Here is a 21346-nt window from a genome sequence, read left to right on the forward strand (position 1 = left end):
GCTCTGTATCTCCACCAGGCAAGGTTTTGTTTTCAACATTGGGGGGGGGGGGGGGGGGGGGGGGGGGCACATTAAGCGGGGGATCCTCCCCCAGGGACGTTAAAAGTAAATTTCCTGCATTCTGCTGTACTTTTCTGTACCAATTTATGCCTTTTCTGCATACATTTATGGTGGAAAGGTCTTTATTCATGTAAAGGAATAGACAACATTCAGGTACCCGCTGACACAAATATAATGGACTATAATGCAGTAAGGCACTCAGGCGTTCTGCATTTGCTTTCAAATGTTTATTCTCCGGTATTGTTTCTGCACATTCAAAACATATCACGCATGTTTTGTCTTGTTTTCAGAATCATGTAGCCTACATATCAACAACAAATCTTGACAGTCAAAATTAGGCTACTCTTACATGTATCATATTGTGAGATATTAACTCTTTTGAGGAGGGGGGTTGTCCTTCATATTAGCTATCCTTTTTGAGGGGGACAAATATACCTCTTCTCAATATTGAGGGGGACATGTCCCCCCCTACATATGCTGCCAGGTACCCGGTCACGCTTGTTGCACAAGTGTCTCCGACCTGCGGCGCACCGGGCCCTGACCCCGAGGCCATAGAAGCGGTACGGATAGAACGCCCGTTCCCGTTTAAAACACGGCATTCGTGACACGGTCAATATGGCCGCCGTGGAATGTTGATAACGTTGTCGTTCGAATGTTTTGGTTTTGGTGCACGAGACCTAGAGTTCTGAGAAGAAGAGGACGGGTCCAATGTTCTCACAGACATATACAGCATTGGGAGACGAGGCTACTTCTCACGATGCAAATGTAATGCGAAAGTTCCTTATTAACGACACACAGACCTGTTCCTCTTGTAAATCCTAAGCACGAGACTCGAAGCGCTGACGTGTTGCCGTGGCACAGGCCGCACGTTCCCCAGTGGCGGTTTGCGGTCGAACATTCCAACTTTACGCGCCTTGCGCCCCCGTGTCCACACGTGAAACAGTGCCCGTCGCCCCTGACGACGCTATCAAAGCCCCAGGCAGCACCGAAGGGGATCGGCACGATACTCTGAAGGAAAAGGCTCCTGTCTGTGTCCAACCGAGCTCTGCGGAGTAGGTCTCTCTCTCTCTCTCTCTCTCTCGCTCTCTCCTCTCTCTCTCCTCTCTCTCTCTCTCTCTCTCTCTCTCTCTCTCTCTCTCTCTCTCTCTCACTCTCTCGCTCTCTCTCTCTCTCTCTCTCTCTCTCTCTCTCTCTCTCTCTCTCTCTCTCTCTCTCTCTCCGTAATGGCTCCTGCAGGCCTCGCTCGCTCGCTCGCTCGAAACTGGACGACGCAGGCATCCAGGGCCCCAGAGCCGGGCCTGCCCATAAAAAGTGGCTGCACTGGCTGCACATTCGTCTGTCAGGAGAAAGAGGCCAAGCGCCAAGGAAGAAAATAAAAAAGAAATCTAAAGAAAGAAAGGAACAAAGAAAAAAATAATAAAGAAAAAAAGGCCTGATTCTTACGGACAAGGGTTCTTTGGAGGACACAGAAGCAGTCTCTTCGACGCTCATCAAAAGCGCATGGGGGGAATCCGTTCTGTTCACATGCCAACAACAAACATGTGTGTGTGTTTCTTAAACTCCCTCTCCCTCGAGGCGCTATTCAGTTTCGTTCGGGGGGGCCCCCCGCTTTGGACTTGAAAAGTGGAACTCTGGACTGTTACGTGGGCCCTCGATGAACACACTGGGACACGGCGGTCGGTAACACGATACGGCGCAGGCGGCGGGGTGAGACAGGATGTCGAAGATGTCGGGGGTAATACCTTCCCCATCGTGTCCCGGACAATCTGTCCTCTGGAACGAGGGGGAAAGCGAGCAGCCACCGCGGATTCGGGGGCGATGATACGATGAAATATGTTCCACGTGTGTTCGGGTGTGTCCTTTTTATTTTTTTATTCTCGCTATTCCCCCCCCCCCCCCCGTGAGGAGGAACTGTACGTACGAAGCTATTGCGAAACTGATACGGTTAGGGTTGGCATTATGTGGTTCAGGTTAGGGTTACCCGCACGTGCAGGGCAAGGGGTTAACATAATCACCGTGTGTCTGTCTATAATCATGATAACTCGTTCATTTCTCCTCCGATTTGGCTCGGGGTTCAGGAAGTGAGGTCAACACACACCTTTCATGTGTGAAAGGATGGCCTTCTCACTGTTTTTATTTATCTATTCATGTATCTACTGTATTGTGGTGCTAAACCAAAGTCATAGAATTCCAAGATCTGATATGAAGGGAGAGAGATGGCAAACATGCTAATCTTTGGGACAACTCCAGCTATTCGTTTTTGACCAGGAAAATGTTTCAGCCTCATGGCCTTCGCTGGAGTCCGATGGTGGTATTTGATGACTGTGACCCTCACAGTGGGCTTCCCAATCTGCGATTTATCGGGATCATCCCTATGTTCCCCGGGTCCTATGTTCCCCGGGTTCTATGTTCCCCGCTTTGATTGATTAATTAATTAATTAACATTTTTATTATTTTATTAATTATTAATGTCCGCCTTGTTTCGAACGGTTAAGCTTAGGCCCTTGTTCGAACTGGTTAAGGTTATAGTTTGGAATCAGGGCTGGTGGTCTAAAATTTTCAATCTATCAATCAATCAAAGCGGGGAACATAGAACCCGGGGAACATAGGACCCGGGGAACATAGACATGCTCCCGATTTATCTATCAACGTGGGCTATATTCACATAATGTTCTGATTCAGATTCTGTACATTCTTGAATAGTCTGAAATGTAGATGTAAACTATGCATTCTGAAACGTTCTTAACCAAAGTTAAGACTTTAAGTCGGAATATACTGTAGGTCTGTTTTGCTCTTTTTACAGCCACAAGATGCAACGGATAACATGTTAAACGCACAGTTAGGTCGTCGTCTTGTGTCAACCATTTCATCAGTAGCTCAGTCAATCAAGTAGAGGTTGAAAACAAGTCTCTGTTCCTATTTTCAGTGGCGAGGCTAACCCATGTGTTTACATTTGGATCACCGTTTGGGCCTTTAAACTCCAGCTTAGTGCTATCCAGTAACAGAAAATGAAATAATGGCAAAAATCTGCACCGAGACAGCCACAGGAAAACCAGAAATGACATGGTGAAAGTTAGAACAGCAGGGTCTGAAATATATCTGGAGGAAGAGAGGATGAAGGGTTTTAATATAACTCTCTCTCCCTCTCTCTTCTCACTCGCTGTCTCTTTCTCTCTCCCCCTCTCCCTTTCTCACTCTCTCCCCCCTTTCTCTCCCTCTCTCTCCCCCTCTCCCCCCTTTCTCTCCCTCTCTCTTCTCACTCGCTGTCTCTTTCTCTCTCCCGTTCTCTCCTCGCTCACTCCTTTTCTCCCCCCTCTCCCCCTCCCTCTCGCTCCCCCTCCCTCTCTCTCCCTCCTTTCCCTCCCTCCCTCTCTCTCCCCCTCTCCCCCCTTTCTCTCCCTCTCTCTTCTCACTCGCTGTCTCTTTCTCTCTCCCTTTCTCTCCTCGCTCACTCCTTTTCTCCCCCCTCTCCCTCCCTTCTCCTCCCTCTCTCTCTCTCCCTCTCAACCTGTTTTTGTTGGCCTTCAGTTCTGAAATACCCTCTTAACCATATTATGGAGGGAAATAGTAAAAAGCGCTCCAAGTTTACTTTAAAAAACCACTCAATAACATTGAGATCATCGACCACAGAATGCTTTCTATGAAGCTACAGTATAGCTGACCCCATATCTTCTGCCCTTATTATTATCCGACATGTCTGATGTAAAGTCAACTTAACCACATTAGGGCTAAAGTCTGCTGAGTTGGAAAGGGTTTGAGTCTTTATGTTGTGACTGTACTGTAGAGGAGACTGTACATGCTGTACAGAAGTAGCGGCCGTTGCTCCTCAAAAATGTATAAAGAAAAATGTGGCTCTTTTTCTTCTCATCTTCATCCTCATCATCATAACACATTTGCTGGCTTCCATTGCAGATCAACTTGTAAATTAAACCGCCAGTGCTGACTTACACGTCGTGTTGTTATTATTTTGCACCTGCAGGTTCAGTTCTGGAATCTGATATTGGACACATACAAAAGATATTATAATAATGTGGACAGCCAAAAAAAAAGAAATTGGATCTGAGCATTACATCTGGATTGAGCACCAAAGCTTGCAGTGTGAGTGTAGCCTAATTATCTAGAGAACTCACGATAAGATAAGATATTCTTTTACTGATCCCCTTGGGGAAATTCGTGCATCATAGCAACATGGGAGAGGGGAGGTACAGGTATGGGCAGGGTAATAGTAGAAATACATAAATATAGGCAATAGAATTCGATCTGAATATAAAAATATGAGAAAAATAAACAAGGTGCAGGTGAGGGTCTGCACCCTCACTGGCATGATATACGTCATACGTTTTAGTCTGTGCAGGTTTTGGTGGTTAAGAGTCAGACACACTTAGTGGTCAGACATTCCTAATAGTTCTTGAGTTCTGTAGCCGTTAGTCCATGCCCACGGTCGTGGAGCCTGATGACCGCTGGCACGAAGGACTGGCCGAGGTGGTTGGTGGAGTGTCGGGGAGGTGTGAGTCTGTGGCTGAACGTGCTCCTAAAAAAGGAATAGCTTGGTTCTCTCCGAGTTTGCAGTTACACACAGACTCCTATTGTTGCTTGTAGTGCTGTACACTGAAGGTACATTACTTTACACTGACATAGGCATGGAAAGTTCATTTTTTTTAACCCTTTCACTACCACACTACCAAACGGGTTAACCCTTTCACTGCGACAACACAGAAGGTTAATCCTCTCACTGCCAAACGGCAAAGGGTTAACCCTTTCACTATCACACTACAGAAGGTTAGTGAAAGGGTTAACCTTCTGTAGTGTGGTAGTGAAAGGGTTAAGGAGAGTGGGTAATCCATTGGCTTTTTCGTTTTGTCTTTATTAAGAAATTGTAAAAGAAAACGTTGAGAGAGTAGGGTAGACTCAGGAGAGAAGGCCCTGGTGGGACTTGATCCTATATTTTAATTTGGTACAAATTTAACGCATATATATATCCATATCTGTCTGAATATACCTGCATACAATCCTTCTATATACCTACTTGTACACCGTATATATATATATATATATATATATATATATATATATATATATATATATATATATATATTATTTTATTCTTACCGTATATATATATTATATATCCACATCTGTACATACCTGCATATAATCCTTTTACATATCTGTAGATTCTATATCTATATCTGTACATATCCCTTACCTACTCTTACTAGTTACGCTGCTGGCCATGTATGACTACCATAGTGTCTTATGATATATATATTTTATATCCAATTACATTTGCACTCTGGCTGGATGCCAAACTTCTTTTCATTGCCCTGTACCTGTGCTGTATGATGACAATACATTTGAATCTAATCTACAGTACACATGTGGTTCCTGAGATAAAGTGTTCTTAAGACACAGTCACACCTTTTCGCCCTCAGTTCACAGAAGAACATGTGAATCCAGTGTTGCAAATGTGTTCCGCTTCGCTCGCGGGGTCAAAGGTTTTAAGTTTGACCTGCAAGTTTGCACAACTCGGCTGTTTCACAACAGCTGTTGAGTGCCGTGTGTGATGATCGACTGCAGTGTGATGTGCTGCTTCTGACAACAATGGAGTGTCTATGATTTCCAGATTAGTTAGGTTTTGGTATTTATGTTGGCTACTCCTGTATGTTGACAACAAGACACTGGCCTTAACCTTTAAAAGGAACACGCCAACATTTGGGGAAATTAGCTTACCGTCTTCTCCAGAGAGAGACAAGACAGTGCCGGTTAGCCTAGGCATTGTCCAACTAACACCTCTCCCGAAGGCTAACCGGCACTGTCCGCTTCCATTCATTGTGCTAAGCTAGGCTAACGTGCAGCCAGATAGCTTTCTACTGAACACACAGAGAGGAAACTGGTATCTATCTTCTTGTCTCTCTCTGGAGAAGACGGTCAGCTAATTTCCCAAAATGTTGGCGTGTTCCTTTAACCACAAAACCATCTCTGGTTACAAGCACAATAGGTGGGAGTTTTAGGGCTATGACATGTTCTTACTCTTACTGGCTCCCCCAAAAGTGGAAATTTTTAAACTTGAACTTGAGGACTGCATACTTTTCTTGCAAACCAAAATACTATTCTTTATACTTATATCACATGCATGAGCCTGGGCTCTTTTGAAAGATAACATACTGAAGTTTCTGATACAATAAAGCACGGTTTGGCGCAGACAGTGGCGATGCTAGCTCACCGGCTAGTGACGTCACTGACGCGCCGGCCGTCGTGGAGGGGGGGGCATCCGCGGGGGGGGCGGGCACTCTCTCATTGACGGAACACAGTGTAAGAATAGCATTTATGCGGTTGAACACCAGAAAGGAAGCTGGCCCAGATGGGATAACAGGACGGATACTTAAGTCCTGTGCTAACCAGCTAGCCCCAGTGTTCACCACCATATTTAATCTATCCCTGGCGGAATCCGTGGTCCCTGCCTGTTTCAAGGTGTCTACTATAATCCCGGTACCAAAGAAATCCTCCCCAACAGGTCTTAATGACTACAGACTGGTGGCACTCACCTCTGTGGCCATGAAATGTTTTGAGAGGCTGGTTACGGATTACATTTGTGCCTCCCTCCCCAGCGATATGGACCCTATGCAATTTGCATACAGGCCAAACAGGTCCACTGACGATCAGTGACGGGAATAACGGCGTTATAAATAACAGCGTTACTAGCGGCGTTAGTTTTTTCAGTAACGAGTAATCTAACGGATTACTCTTCCAATCTTAACAATGCCGTTACCGTTACTGCCAAAAAATGCGGCGCGTTACTGTCTATGATTGAAGCTGTTTTTGTTCATCAGACAGATCTCGGCGCCGGCATAATGTTCTTCTCAGCCAACCTCAGCGCGATTGGCTGAGGTTGAGTAATATGTCATGGTAAGCCAATCAGAGGTAGAGGTGGGCGGGTGTTTGAACGCATCCAGAGTCTTACACACAGCGACAACACAAGCGAGTTCAGTCAACGTGAGACCGCGGGTCCGTGTACATTTTGACAGTTTGTTTGGCGAGCCCAAATAATCCAAAACGAATCCAACGAACAACACAAGCAAGCAGCCAATGACAGGCTCGTTTTTTGTTCACTCTTGTGTTAGTTGTGTTGCAGCGCAGGGCACTGCAGTAGTGGAGGCTCTACTCTGCTGACATAGTGTTGCACTTCCTGGTTCAATAGCACAGTCTTCAGGTGCTCAGAGTCAGAGATATATATATATATCTGTATGTCATGCATGTCTTAAATGTCATGATTAGATTTGTTTAGATGATTAGATTAGATTCTTATATCTGTATGTTGTGTATGTCATAAATGTCATGAATTGAAAATGGGGGACCCTGATGTAAACAAGACAAAAGTCTTTCTCTGATCTGCATATCCTTAACAATTGTGTGTATTGAGCTGTACTGTACTGTACCCATTCTGCAATCTCTTAATTAAAATGTTCAATCAATCAGTATATATTTGTTATTTATTTTTGTTATAGTGCTTAACAAGCATAATTTAATGTTGCCCAGTTGTGGCCTGTTGAGGGGCAATACATATCAAAAGTTCCAAAACATCTATTGTGTTTGTATTTGTATGATCCACTATATAAACATAGTAATTATAATATCTATATACATGGCATTTGATTGGAGGCTAGTCTCACTTTGTCCAACACCAACATTAAAGGTCCCATGCATTATAAATGTCATTTTTCAGTCTCTAGCATTGTATTATAGTAATAGGAGTTCGTATCAATGTGTTTTAGGGTCTAAATACCATATTGGCGAATTGCTCCGTTTCAGCCCAGCCCCTCTGTGCCTCTAGTAAATCGGGTCATTTTGATTTGAAGTCCCGAGTCACGTCACTGGGCGCTGTGGATAGTGCACAGTGATGCGATTGGCTCTGTGGTTGGAGCTAATGCCCGCCCCCATTCTACCTAGACTAGACAGCGAGTGGGGCTGCGGGGCCGAGAGGAAGAGAGAGCCGAGAGGGAGCCGAGAGAAAGGAAGAGAGAGGGAGGGAGGGAGAGAGAGGGGGCACTTGGGGGGGGGGGGGGTACCTGCCGGCCGCGCGCCACACGGGAGATTGAAAGAAAGAAAAGAAAAAAGTTGCCTCGTCTCATCAGCGAGAGCCGAGTGGGAGAGAAAGGAGAGAAATGAAGAGAGAAGGAGGGAGGGAGAGAGAGGGGGCACTTGGGGGGGGGGGGGGGTACCTGCCGGCCGCGCGCCACACGGGAGATTGAAAGAAAGAAAAGAAAAAAGTTGCCTCGTCTCATCAGCGAGAGCCGAGTGGGAGAGAAAGGAGAGAAATGAAGAGAGAAGGAGGGAGGGAGAGAGAGGGGGCACTTGGGGGGGGGGGGGGACCTGCCGCACGGAGGTCCGCGCGACACACACCTCCGAACGGGAGAGTGATAGAAAGAAAAAAAGGAAGAGAGAGGGAGGGGCTTCTCTCTCTCTCTCTCTCTCTCTCTCTCTCTCTCTCTCTCTCTCTCTCTCTCTCTCTCTCTCTCTCTCTCTCTCTCTCTCTCTCTCTCTCTCTCTCTCTCTCTCTCTCTCATGGTATAAATGATTATTTGTGTAAATAAGGTTATACGCCGACCATTAAGAAAATACATGTTAGTTTAGGAATAAGGGGCAGGTAACTATATAACTATAAGATTTATTCTTCTTCCTGTTCCTTTTGTCCATGGAATGACTATTTATGATTTTTTAATGAAGAAACTATGATTGTATTATTCCATGTGGCAAATAAAAACTCTGAACTGAACTGAACTCTCTCTCTCTTCCCCCCCTCCCTCCCTCCCTCTACCAGTGCAGACTGTGGTCTGACTGTCACTCAAAGTGCTTATGGGCGGAGCCAGGCCATAACAGCCTGATTTCTTGAGGCTGAAAAATGATGGTTTCGAGTACTTGATTAGAAATATAAAACAATGCATTTTTTTTGAAAAAAAACTTACAAATGTCTTCAATAGACTAACAGGAATTGTGTAAAGTTGCCCAAATAGTGCTAGGAATAGCAGTGCATAGCCCCTTTAAAATAGTTTAGATTTGTGTATGTTGTTTATGTAAAAAAATTCTTGAAAGTAACGCAATAGTTTGTAATTTATAATTTGTAACTGAGTAAGTAATTTAGTTTTAGTTTTTGGAAGAAGTAACTAGTAACTGTAACTAGTTACTTTTTAAAAGTAACTTGCCCAACACTGCTGACGATCTCTCCCAAGTGTGTCTATTCGAATACCAACCGTTTTGTGCGTTTTGCTAATCTGATTGGCCACTGACGTCATGTGACATGTGCGCCCAATCGCGTGACGCGCCCATTTCCAGCAGCAAACTACCTAACGCCTAGTTTATCACTGGTTAAGCTTAGGTGACTCTTTCGAAGTTGGTTAAGGTTAGAGTTTGGAATCAGGGCTGGCGTTCTATCGCCCTGCTCTAAGACAAACTCTAATCTTAACCAACTTCGAAAGAGTGCCTAAGCTTAACCGGCGAAAGAACTTGCCGTCACACGATTGGTGCACATGTCACATGACCAGAAACGTCAGTGGCCAATCAGATTCGCAAAACGCACAAAACGGTTGGTATTCGAATATAGGCCTCCCAAGTACTGCACAGCACCCTCTCTCACCTAGACTGCCAGAAGGGGGGCTATGTGAGACTGTTGTTCATTGACTATAGCTCAGCGTTCAACACCATAGTCGCCACAAGACTGGTGGACAAGCTGATCGAGCTGGGTCTGAGCTCCGCTCTGAGCGCCTGGATACTGGACTTTCTGAGTGAAAGGCCCCAGGCGGTCAGGGTGGGGGGTCAGACCTCCAACACCATCACCCTGAGTATCGGGTCCCCCCAGGGCTGTGTCCTGAGCCCCCTGCTGTACTCACTATACACACATGATTGTATGGCCAAGTTCAGCTCCAACTCCATAGTGAAGTTTGCGGACGACACAGTGGTGGTGGGGCTGATCTCTGACAACGACGAGAAGTTCTACCGGGAGGAGGTTGAGGTACTGGAACGCTGGTGCCAGGACAGCAGCCTGCTCCTAAACATTGGTAAAACCAAGGAGCTGATCGTGGATTTTAGGAGAACACAGCAGGGGACACACACACCACTGATGATAAACGGGGCTACCGTGGACAGGGTGAGCAGCTTCAAGTACCTGGGGGTCCACATATCAGAGGACCTGACATGGACAACACACAGACTCAGTCGTAAAGAAGGCGAAGCAGCGCCTCTATCACCTGAGACAGTTAAGGAAGTTCATAGTATCGGGGAAGATACTTCAGTCCTTCTACTCCGGAGCTGTAGAGAGCATCTTGACTGGAAACATCACTGCCTGGTATGGAAACAGCACGGCACAGGACAAGAAGGCCCTACAGAGAGTGGTACGCTCAGCTGAGCATACTACGGGTATTGCACTACCACCCCTGCAGGTCTTATATAACAAGAGGTGCAAATCCAGAGCCTGCAGGATAATGAAAGACCCTCACCACCCCAACAACAGCCTGTTCAAGCTGCTGTGGTCAGGCAAACCCCTGCGAACACCAGCAACTAGGACAGAGAGACTTCGGCTCAGCTTCTTCCCCCAGGCCATCAGAGTCTTGAACACTGAACTCTCCACACACAAGCACACATGAGCACACACACAACACACACACTGTACACGCTCACACACTAGCAGTCACTTTTCTTTTTTTTTTTTTATAATTTTTTAGCATTTTTACAGCTTTATTGGTCACGCAGGACCGACAGAGGAGAGGGCGAACGGGAGGAGAGGTGGGGAGGACATGCGACAAATAACGACGGGAGCTGGGATCGAACCCGGGTCGGCCGCGTAGGTGCGCAAGGCACTATGGTATGCGCCACGAGGGCGCCCCTGCTAGCAGTCACTTTAACATGAACACACACACACACACATATGCTGCACACGCTCACACTATGGTCACTTTACACAATGGAAGGTCACTTTAAAAAAACAAGAACAGGAGTGGTTCTTGTATAGTAAATAGATGGATAGCAAGCTAGCATAAGGACACATAGTATAATTGTAACTGAGGGGTTACAAAACCCTGACTGTATTAAAGATTGTGATAGATTAAACCACTGCTAGTTATGTACTTTAATTACTGGCCAGACAGTACATCAAATATAGATGGTGAACACCCACAAGAACACGGCATTGACAAAGAAATAGTATTTGAGGGTATTTTATTATTATGCAACATTAGGTTACAGAATGAGAATTAGGGTCGCGCTTGTATGGCGAAGAATATGCGTAAAGTCAGTCAATAGCATGAGTCACTAAGAATAGCAGGAATCCTACGATGGGTCTAAGTTGACACCACCGGTCGTATAATAGCAACTATATAAGGCAACGCTGATACCGCCTGGAGACAATGGGTTCCCTCCGGGGGTGTAAGGCCTGGAGGGTAGAGGAATGTTCGGATACTCAGTCTGATTCAATGAGGAATAAAGAGACTCCAGGTACAGGAGTCGGTCCTTGTAAATCCCTCGATCAGCAGCAAAGCAATAATTGTAATCCAAATGCTCGATAGCATTGATGACAGCTAGCCAGCCTCTGTCCACGAGGCCAGCCCGAGTTGTAATCCTCACGAGGTTGAATCCCAAACGATAGTGGGAATCAACGATGCTCTTCTCCGGGTAACACGTTCCAAATCAATATAATCCAACCGGTAATGGTTCTGCAATCGCCGACGCTGGCTCTCCTGTGCACATGTCCAATGCTACACACGAACGAACTGGGTTGCACGATATACAATAAATGAACGACTATTTACTTCACATTAGATTAGGTCGAACTTGACGTTACTACGTTAAACTCTGACACTTTACTATTCTATTCGCACATGGCTCTCAACGCTCTGTTAGACGCACGGTTGCTCACTTCACTGTTACCGAACTTGTCACACTGCTTGCTTTAGACGAACTTCTGCTGTGCGCAGCTGCGCCAGCATATATACTTAAGTGGCTTTCTAGTCCCAAACCTAACCGCTTGGTCCTGAATCAATACACTGCCAAGCGCATGTCCTGACTTGCCCCAAACTCGCCCATTGCACCTGTCTGAGTGCGAGACTGCCTGGCGCCGCCGTCAGGGGGGCATTATTCATAAGGAAAGTGAATATTACTATGGTTTGAACGCAGGTAAAAGGATATTCCGTGTATATATAAATAATATACAAAGTATATCAAACAATAAAGGTAGATTCTCAGTTTAATCTGGCTCTTCACAACAATAACTATAGATTGTATAGTATAGCATTGTATAATAGTGTACATAAGACCCAGTGCCCCATCCGTAGCTAACAGTGTATTGCACTATCACAGGACCTAGCATATCTTACCATGCTTTTGAAAAACTCATGCACATATACCCATGTCTTACTCTTATGACTTGTATTATTGCACAAATGTCGCATTCTCATCCCTTGGATTCTTATTATTGTATTATTGTATTACTGTACTATGCACAATCGTTGCGGGCAAGACCCCCCACATTTCACTGTATACTTGTATGCCGTGACAAATAAAACTCTTGACTTGACTTGACAATTCACTTTTAGTGCTAATGAAATAGAGTAACATAGGTCTGAACTTGAGTTGAACTTGAACTTGTGTACTCACGTTTTTCTGTAGTAGTTGCAATATCCAAAAGTATCAGGTCCATAGCCTGAAGTATCTTGTAGTACATGTCTAAATTTCATAAAAATCTGTTCAGAAATGAGTGATTAGGAGCGATTTTGGTAAAATGTGAGAAAAAGAAAAGCTCTGCAGGTTTCCATTTTCTCATAGACTCCAATGCATTCTTCAAATGTTTTACTTCTTGTTTTCGCTCGTGACTTCTCACCTAGATCCCTGATTTGCTCATCCCCATGCGGGGTATCATTGGAAAGCCACACTCATTGGCTACAACCCTGTCTAATACTGTTCAAGATCGCCAAATGATTGACGGAGTTAGAGCCTCGGGAGTCGGGAGTGGTATTCGAAAAAATTAAAAGTCTGCTAAAGACTTTGGCACACGCCTCACATATCGGCATGTAACTCGAGAACCGCTGAACGGATTTCGTCGCCTGAAATGGCAATCGACAGGCAACAATTAGGGCTTTAATTCTATATATATATATATTGTATTAAGAATATGCACACCCAGGCGGCTGGGTAGCTCAGCGGACTAAGCGCCTGCCTACCACCGCAGAGACACTGGGATCGAATCCAGCTGTCAGCGGTACCTCCGGCTTGGTCGGTCGTCCATACTAACACAATTGGCAGTGTGGGTGGGTGGGAAGCCGGTGGGGTATGTATCTTGGTCGTTGTAAACAGCGACTCCTACAGGTCGATCAGGGCGCCTGCTCAGCAAGGAAGGGAACTGGGGGTTACACTCCCAGTCCTCGCAGTCAGGTGAAAAGAAGCGGTTGGTTGACTCCACATGTATCGGAGGAAGACATGTGGTAGTCTTCACCCTCCCCAGACCGACAGTAGGGGGCAAGACCGCAATGACCAGGAAGGGAATTGGCATAACGACTAACATTGGGATGGGAGAAAAAGTACGGAAAAAGGGGGGAAAAAGATAAAAAAAAATATATATAATATGCACACAGAGCCGCTAGATGTTGCCAAAGTGGCGTGTCGCGCCGGTGGGCAAATCGTCCTCAAAATGTCCCTAGCTAGCAAGCTATAACACTGACGAAGGAATATGTAATTCCGAAACATGTTTGTTTCAGGCTGCCATTACATTTTGAACCTGAGAGTGCTGGTCTGGCTTCACTGCTTCTTTTATATAATACTTAATGGGATTTCAGCACCCAGTGTCGTATCTTGAGAGCGCGGTCTAACTTGACATACTATTCATGTGTTAAAATAATCCAGCGCTACACTGATTTCTAAACTTAAACAGTAACTGGACGGACATGTCTTGTTTTTCAGGAGTTAATTGATGCAGGTGCTCTTGATTAGTTGATCTCTAAGCCTTGATTTAAAATGTTCATGGTGAAAGGAGGCCTCTTTGCGTAGTAGCTTTTATGAACAATAAATAGTATCCTTTTGTAACAGTCCTTGTGTTTTAAAGCCTTTCAGTGCACAAGGTACTGTATGGCCAGCCTTGTCACACACATTTAATTTAAAATATTTATTTAAACTCAAAAGGCAACTGAGGTTTTCCTCATTTACAGTCACAATTATAACAAGATGAGGCAAAAAGCAAGGATAGCAAATATATTAAAACACGTACAACTTTATTGACAAAGGCTGGAGATCAAGGTTTTAAAATCTGCAACAGAGGGGGACCTTTAGGACGAGGGTTCCAAACCATCATTAAAACGGGTTCCAAAGTTCCATTCCAATAATGATGTATCAGAAACTCTCTGTCAACAAAAGCAGCAGCGCTGTATTTTAATGCTATTATTATGTCACATTAATCATACTGTCTGACTAGCTGGACACAAGCCTCCTGTACAACACTAGGATCTGTACAGGTAGTTTACCATCAGGCTGTGCAAGTACTAGACAGGAAAACCAACAGCATCATTGTCATAGCATAACAAATCAGAATCTACTGAGCTGGGGCAATCTTGTTAAATTCAAAGATGCCTGCCTTACCTATAAGATCCTACATGGCTTGATCCTATAATAGCTCTTTAGTGGAATACACAAAACACGTTGTCATTTTTCGGCTGATTTATGAATCGTTTTAAAATAAACGCTAGATTATCGATAGTATGTGTACTTATGCACGCTAGAGAAGCGGGCTGAAAAATCTATTATCCATGACCTGGTCAGCATTAACGTCATATACACACACACACACACACACACACACACACACACACACACACGCACACGCACACGCACACGCACACGCACACGCACACACGCACACACGCACACACGCACGCACACACACACACACACACACACACACACACACACACACACACACACACACACACACACACACACACACACACACACACACACACACACACACACACACACACACACACACACACACGCTGCGATGGCTGAGAAAAAAACATCTGATTAACCCAATACTGGTAAAATAGAGTCCTTACCTCACACCAGATGTTCTGCAAAAAGATTAATCCAATTCCTGATCGCCATTCCAAATATTGATCGCGTTTATTGATCGAACATTATAGCACCAAAACACATCATCGACGCTGCTCCGAGCCTCGCCAGTGAATGTGATAACACGATACTGCTTGCCGGAGATGGGAAAACCCTGGACGGGACTTTTTTTCTGATGCACATGCCCACCCAATCCAATCCAATGAGTGCATTACCATCCGGGAGACGATAGGCGGCGGTATTTGCCCTTTTCGAGCTCAGACCCATTCACAATGATACATCAGGCTGGATGGATGAAAAATTTATGGATATCGCTAATAAAAGAAATAACGATTAAACAACAAGAAAACTCATCATTGGCACTCAACGCATGGCGAGTTAGCACGACTAATCTCGTCGTTGGCACTCAATGTGTTAATATGCACTGTCTCTGTATTTTAAACCAATAAATACAAAATACAAATGTAGTAAGGAGGTAGCTTACATTTACATTTACATTTAGTCATTTAGCTGACGCTTTTATCCAAAGCGACTTACAAGTTCTGTACGACAAGCCATCAGGAAGAGCACAACTCTATCAGCTGAGTAACAATGTTCATCAAAGTGTTGAGTGCTACAGTGTAGGTTAGTTTATTAGGACAAGTGCATGACAGTATGGTTAGTTAGGGTTAGATTTTTTTTTTTTTTTTTTTTTTTTTTTTTATTCAGATAATGGTTGAAGAAGTGAGTCTTTAGTCGACGGCGAAAGATTGGACGTGTTTCGGCTGTCCTAACTGGGGTGGGTAGTTCATTCCACCATTGTGGGGCAAGGACTGAGAATAGGCGACTTCTCTTTGATGACCCTCCCGGAGCTTGGATAGGAGTAGGTCTGAGGCGGCCAGAAGATGCAGAGCGTAGGGGTCTTGAGGGTGTGTAGTTAGAGACCATTGACCGGAGGTAGGCGGGAGCAGTTCCCTTTGCCGCACGGTATGCTAGGTCAAGGGCCTTGAAGCGGATTCGTGCAGCAATGGGGAGCCAGTGCAGGTCCCTAAGAAGTGGGGTGACATGGGCCGACTTCGGTAGGTTTGAGATCAGGCGGGCCGCTGCGTTCTGAATGAGTTGAAGAGGCTTAGTGGCAGTGGCCGGGAGGCCAGCGAGCAGTGCGTTGCAGTAGTCGAGGCGGGAGATGACTGTTGATTGGACGAGGAGTTGGGTGGCTTCTTTTGTCAGGAAGGGGCGTATCCTTCTGACGTTGCTCAGGAGGAATCGGCAGGTTCTGGTTGTCGCTGCGATGTGAGCAGAGAAGTTCAACTGGTCGTCGAGGACAACACCAAGGTTCTTGGCGGTCGGGGACGCGGTCACAGCTGCATTCTCGACTGTGATGGAAAGGTCGGTCAGGGGGGAGGATTTGGCCGGCAGGTGGAGCAATTCTGTTTTGCTTAGGTTCAGTTTGAGGTGGTTGGTCGTCATCCAGGCGGAGATGTCGGACAGACAGGCCGAGATCCGCTCAGAGACGTGGATATCTGAGGGAGGGAAGGAGAGGAAGAGTTGAGTATCGTCGGCATAACAGTGGTAGGAGAAGCCATGAGACGTGATAATGTTACCCAGTGATTTAGTGTAGAGGGAGAAGAGAAGGGGTCCTAAAACCGAGCCCTGGGGGACACCCGTCCGCAGGGGGCGGGTGGCCGACAGGGTCCCTCTCCATGACACTTGGTAGGAGCGGTCATTGAGGTATGATGACAACCATGAGCTTACCAATAAGGGCCACATACGAGTGAAAACTATAACTCAATTCTTGCAGGGCTACCCAGCAATGCCCTGAACAGGCTGCCGTATGTACAGAATTCTTCTGCTAGGGTTCTCACCCGCACCAAGTCCTGGCAACACATAACCCCCACCCTCATCCACTGGCTTCCAGTCAAGTCCCGCATAAATGTTAAGATCCTCCTCATCACCTACAAATCCCTTCACTTCCTTGCCCCCCGGTACCTCCTCCATCCCTACATCCCACCCCAGATGCTGCGGTCCTCTGACTCCTCTCCATCCACACAACCAACCTGCGCACTGTCAGTCCCAGAGCCTTCTATGTTGCCGCACCCACCCTCTGGAACTCTCTCCCTCCAAACATTTGCAATGCTACATCCCTGGACTCTTTCAAATCCCAACTCAAATCTCACCTCTTAACCACATTTATTAATGACTCTGCCTGATTTCCCTCTTTTCTTTTTTACATTGTTCTTCTGATCTCCTTTCCCTTAGTTCCCCCCCCCCCCCACTGTTAAGCGCCTTGGGTCTCATGAAAGGCGCTATATAAATCCAATAAATTATTTATTATTATAACTGTCTGTAACGTTAGCTACTGATGTTTCTTTCTGTCTTTCTAAAATTAGAAATACCCAGATAAATGAGTGCTCTGATAAAAGTAAAAGTCCTCCATTCTACTTAAATAAAAGTAGATAAGTATTTGCTATTGAATGTACTTAAATATCTAAAGTAAATGTATGCATTCTATATGATGTTTGTGTATTTCAGTGCTTGGGAGCATTCAAACCGCAATCTATTGACCTCTATGTTATGTTAAAGTGGTATGTGGTCCAGTTCTGCTGCTGTGATTACGTCCTCTCAACGTTGACAGGCTTCAAATGTTATAAAGTATATAATCTTCACACATTTTTGTGCATTATTTTATCCCACTTTATGCTTTGCTCTTGCTGCTTGTTTTACACTGATTTGATGTCTTATTTCTTACTGATGTACAGTAAAGCACTTTGGACTGCAATCCCCTGTATCAAAGGTGCTATACAAATAAAGTTATTATTATTATTATTATTATTATTATTATTATTATTATTATTATTATTATTATTATTATTATTATTATTATTATTATTATTATTATTATTATTATTATTATTATTATTATTATTATTATTATTATTATTATTATTATTATTATTATTATTATTATTATTATTATTATTATTATTATTATTATTATTATTATTATTATTATTATTATTATCTATCTTCTTGCCTCTCTCTGGAGAAGACGGTAAGCAAATTTCCCCAAATGTTGGCGTGTTCCTTTAAGTACAGTACTTGAGTAAAACTACTTTCCACCACTGCTGGTACGGGTAGGGCGTGTGCTTTCCTCCGTATTGAAGACATCCAGCTCCGTGTCACGTTCTGCAGCCCTGCATATGGCCAGCACATGGTCCTTCCCCCCTGGGCCCACATCGCCCTTCCCCTGTTGGTGGGAAAAACATGATCTATGTTGGCAGTCGGATGGTAATGAATAACGTCTCAGACGGGTGTCAGGACCGTACTGTGTGTGTGTGTGAGTTCTTAACAACTCTTAACCTTTGACCCCTGTAAAGAAAGGCGAGACAGCTCAATAGAGCTACTTGTGGGACGTGTTGAACTATGGCGACGAGCAGCGTTTTGTGCTGAACTACATTATATAGTCTGCGGGTGTGTTACAGTTATGGGCGTGTTGGAAAACAACACACGCGTGATTGTAGACCCCTGCAGGAGAATTCCGTTGCTAGGGAGACGGCTTGGGCCCCGGTGTATTCCCTGTCGGCTACCGTATAAGTAAACACTGAGACAGGAAATGAACTTGGACCAAAATAGAATGTTTATGAAAAGGTCTAAAGAATATATAGACAGTGTTCTCTTACACTAGTAGAACAGACCTATTTACATTAGATTAAGAAACTTCCACATAGCATATTCTCCATCTACAGTATAGATTCAACTCTTCAACAATGTGCAAAATAAAATAAAACACAGATTGGGGTTTTAAACATCTTTAACACATCTGTGGCCATACATCCTATGTGTCTGGTGGAGAACAACATGTGTATCACACACGGTGAACCCTGACCTTGTGCGAGGCCGTGTGTTTCCCTTACAGTGAGCGTGACGTTCGGTACATTTAACCCACCGCGCTTGGATGATTCGCCCATGCAGAGACTTTAAATAGTATTTTTGCAAACCAATCCACTGTGACTGAAGAACCGTATCATTCTACATGCTCGTTTTCCCAAGTGTGAAACGCATTTCCTTCGAGATGCAAATTGGAGGCGCGCTGGAAGCCAAACGGAGCAAATTTTGCGTATTCTCTCATACATCTCTCTCATACACCTCTCTCTCACACATCTCTCTCATACATTTCTCTTTCTCTCTCATACATCTCACTTTCACTCTTATACACCATGATGATGATGGCACAGTCAAGGCTAGTCGCCGTCTGGTCAGCTCCGCGACGATTGTGGGTACTTTTTGTTATTGTGTTTATTTTTAGTCGTTTTTTTATAGAAACTACACTGGCATGGACTAAATATGATCGCCAGTCACTGATAGACTTAAACCCCGGCCTGAAAGATGGGTTTAACAACACTTTTTGCCAAAACTGGCCACCGGAGATTCGACGAGACGACAACAGCAACAGAGACAATGGCGGTGCGATCAAACGGAAACATAGAGGACGCAGAAGCGGAATTAGGATAATACTGAAAAGTTCTCCTTACCGGCCGGCGATCCCCTCAATTCTGCTGGCAAACGTCCGTTCGCTGGAGAATAAGATGGACGATCTCCGTGCGAGGGTCCGCTTCGATCGAGACGTGAGAGATTGCAACATTATGTGTTTCACAGAAACATGGCTGAAGGCGACAACTCCAGATCACATCATCTCTCCGTCGGATTCCTTCTCCGTCTTCCGAGCGGACCGTACAGAAGAATCCGGTAAGAGCATTGGCGGGGGAGTCTGTCTTCTGACCAACAACAACTGGGTCAACCCAAAGGAAGTAAAAATACTTTCCCGTTCATGCTCGCCGGACCTGGAACATCTGTCCATACAATGTCGCCCGTCTACCTTCCCCGAGAATTCACCGCCATTATCATGACGGCAGTGTACATCCCACCACAAGCAGATACCGCCAGGGCCCTGGCGGATCTACAGGGACATCTAAAGAAGCAACAGATCAAGCACCCAGACGCAGCAATGATCATAGCCGGCGACTTCAACCAGGCAAATCTGAAGAAGGTGATGCCAAACTTCTTTCAGCACCTCGCTTGCACCACCAGGGGAGGAAATACGCTTGATCATTGTTACACCCCGTTTAGAACTGGTTACAAGGCAATACCAGCCCCTCCATTAGCTGGTTCAACAAGCACATCGGATCACGACGCCATCTTACTTATCCCCGCCTACCGGCAGACATCACGTGACGCTGTCGTGTCACGTGAGGTAAAGAAGTGGTCCGACCAATCAGAGGCCACGCTACAGGATGCACTTGATGACGTCGACTGGGGGATGCTTCAGGCGAGCTCCAGTGACGTCAGTGAGTTTGCTGATGTTGTTGTCAGTTTCATAACAACACTAGCCGATAGCATTGTACCCACAAAAATGGTTCGGATCTTCCCGAACCAGAAACTGTGGGTTGACAATACTATCCGAGTATACAATACTAGCCATGAATGCTCGCAACACTGCTTATAACCTAGGCAGAGAGTCAGGAAATATGGATGAGTATAAGGCTACAGTCTATACTCTGCGCATGGCCGTAAAGCTTGATAAGAGGACATACGCTGGCAAGATGGAGGCACAAATGGCCCAGAACGACACAAGAGGTTTATGGCGAGGACTACGGACGATAACTGGCAAAGTCGGGAGTGCTGACGCCTCTCTCGTGGATCAACTCAACTCCTGGGGGGGGGGGGGGGGGGGGGGGGGCACTCTCTCATTGACGGAACACAGTGTGAGAAGAGCATTTATGCGGGTGAACACCCGGAAAGCAGATGGCCCAGATGGGATAACAGGGATACTTAAGTCCTGTGCTAACCAGCTAGCCCCAGTGTTCACCACCATATTCAATCTATCCCTGGCTAAGTCCGTGGTCCCTGTCTGCTTCAAGGTGTGTCCACTATAATCCCGGTACCAAAAAAATCCTCCCAGCAGGTCTTAATGACTACAGACCGGTGGCACTCACCTCTGTGGTCATGAAATGTTTTTGAGAGGCTGGTTAAGGATTACATTTGTGCCTCCCTCCCCAGTGAAATGGACCCTTTGCAATTTGCATACATGTCAAACAGGTCCACTGACGATGCGGTCGCTCAGGTACTACACAACACCCTCTCTCACCTAGACAGCCAGAAGGGGGGCTATGTGAGACTGTTCTTCATTGACTATAGCTCAGCGTTC

This window comes from Notolepis coatsorum (genome assembly GCF_963971535.1).
Source record: "Notolepis coatsorum genome assembly, chromosome: 1".
NCBI lineage: Eukaryota > Metazoa > Chordata > Actinopteri > Aulopiformes > Paralepididae > Notolepis > Notolepis coatsorum.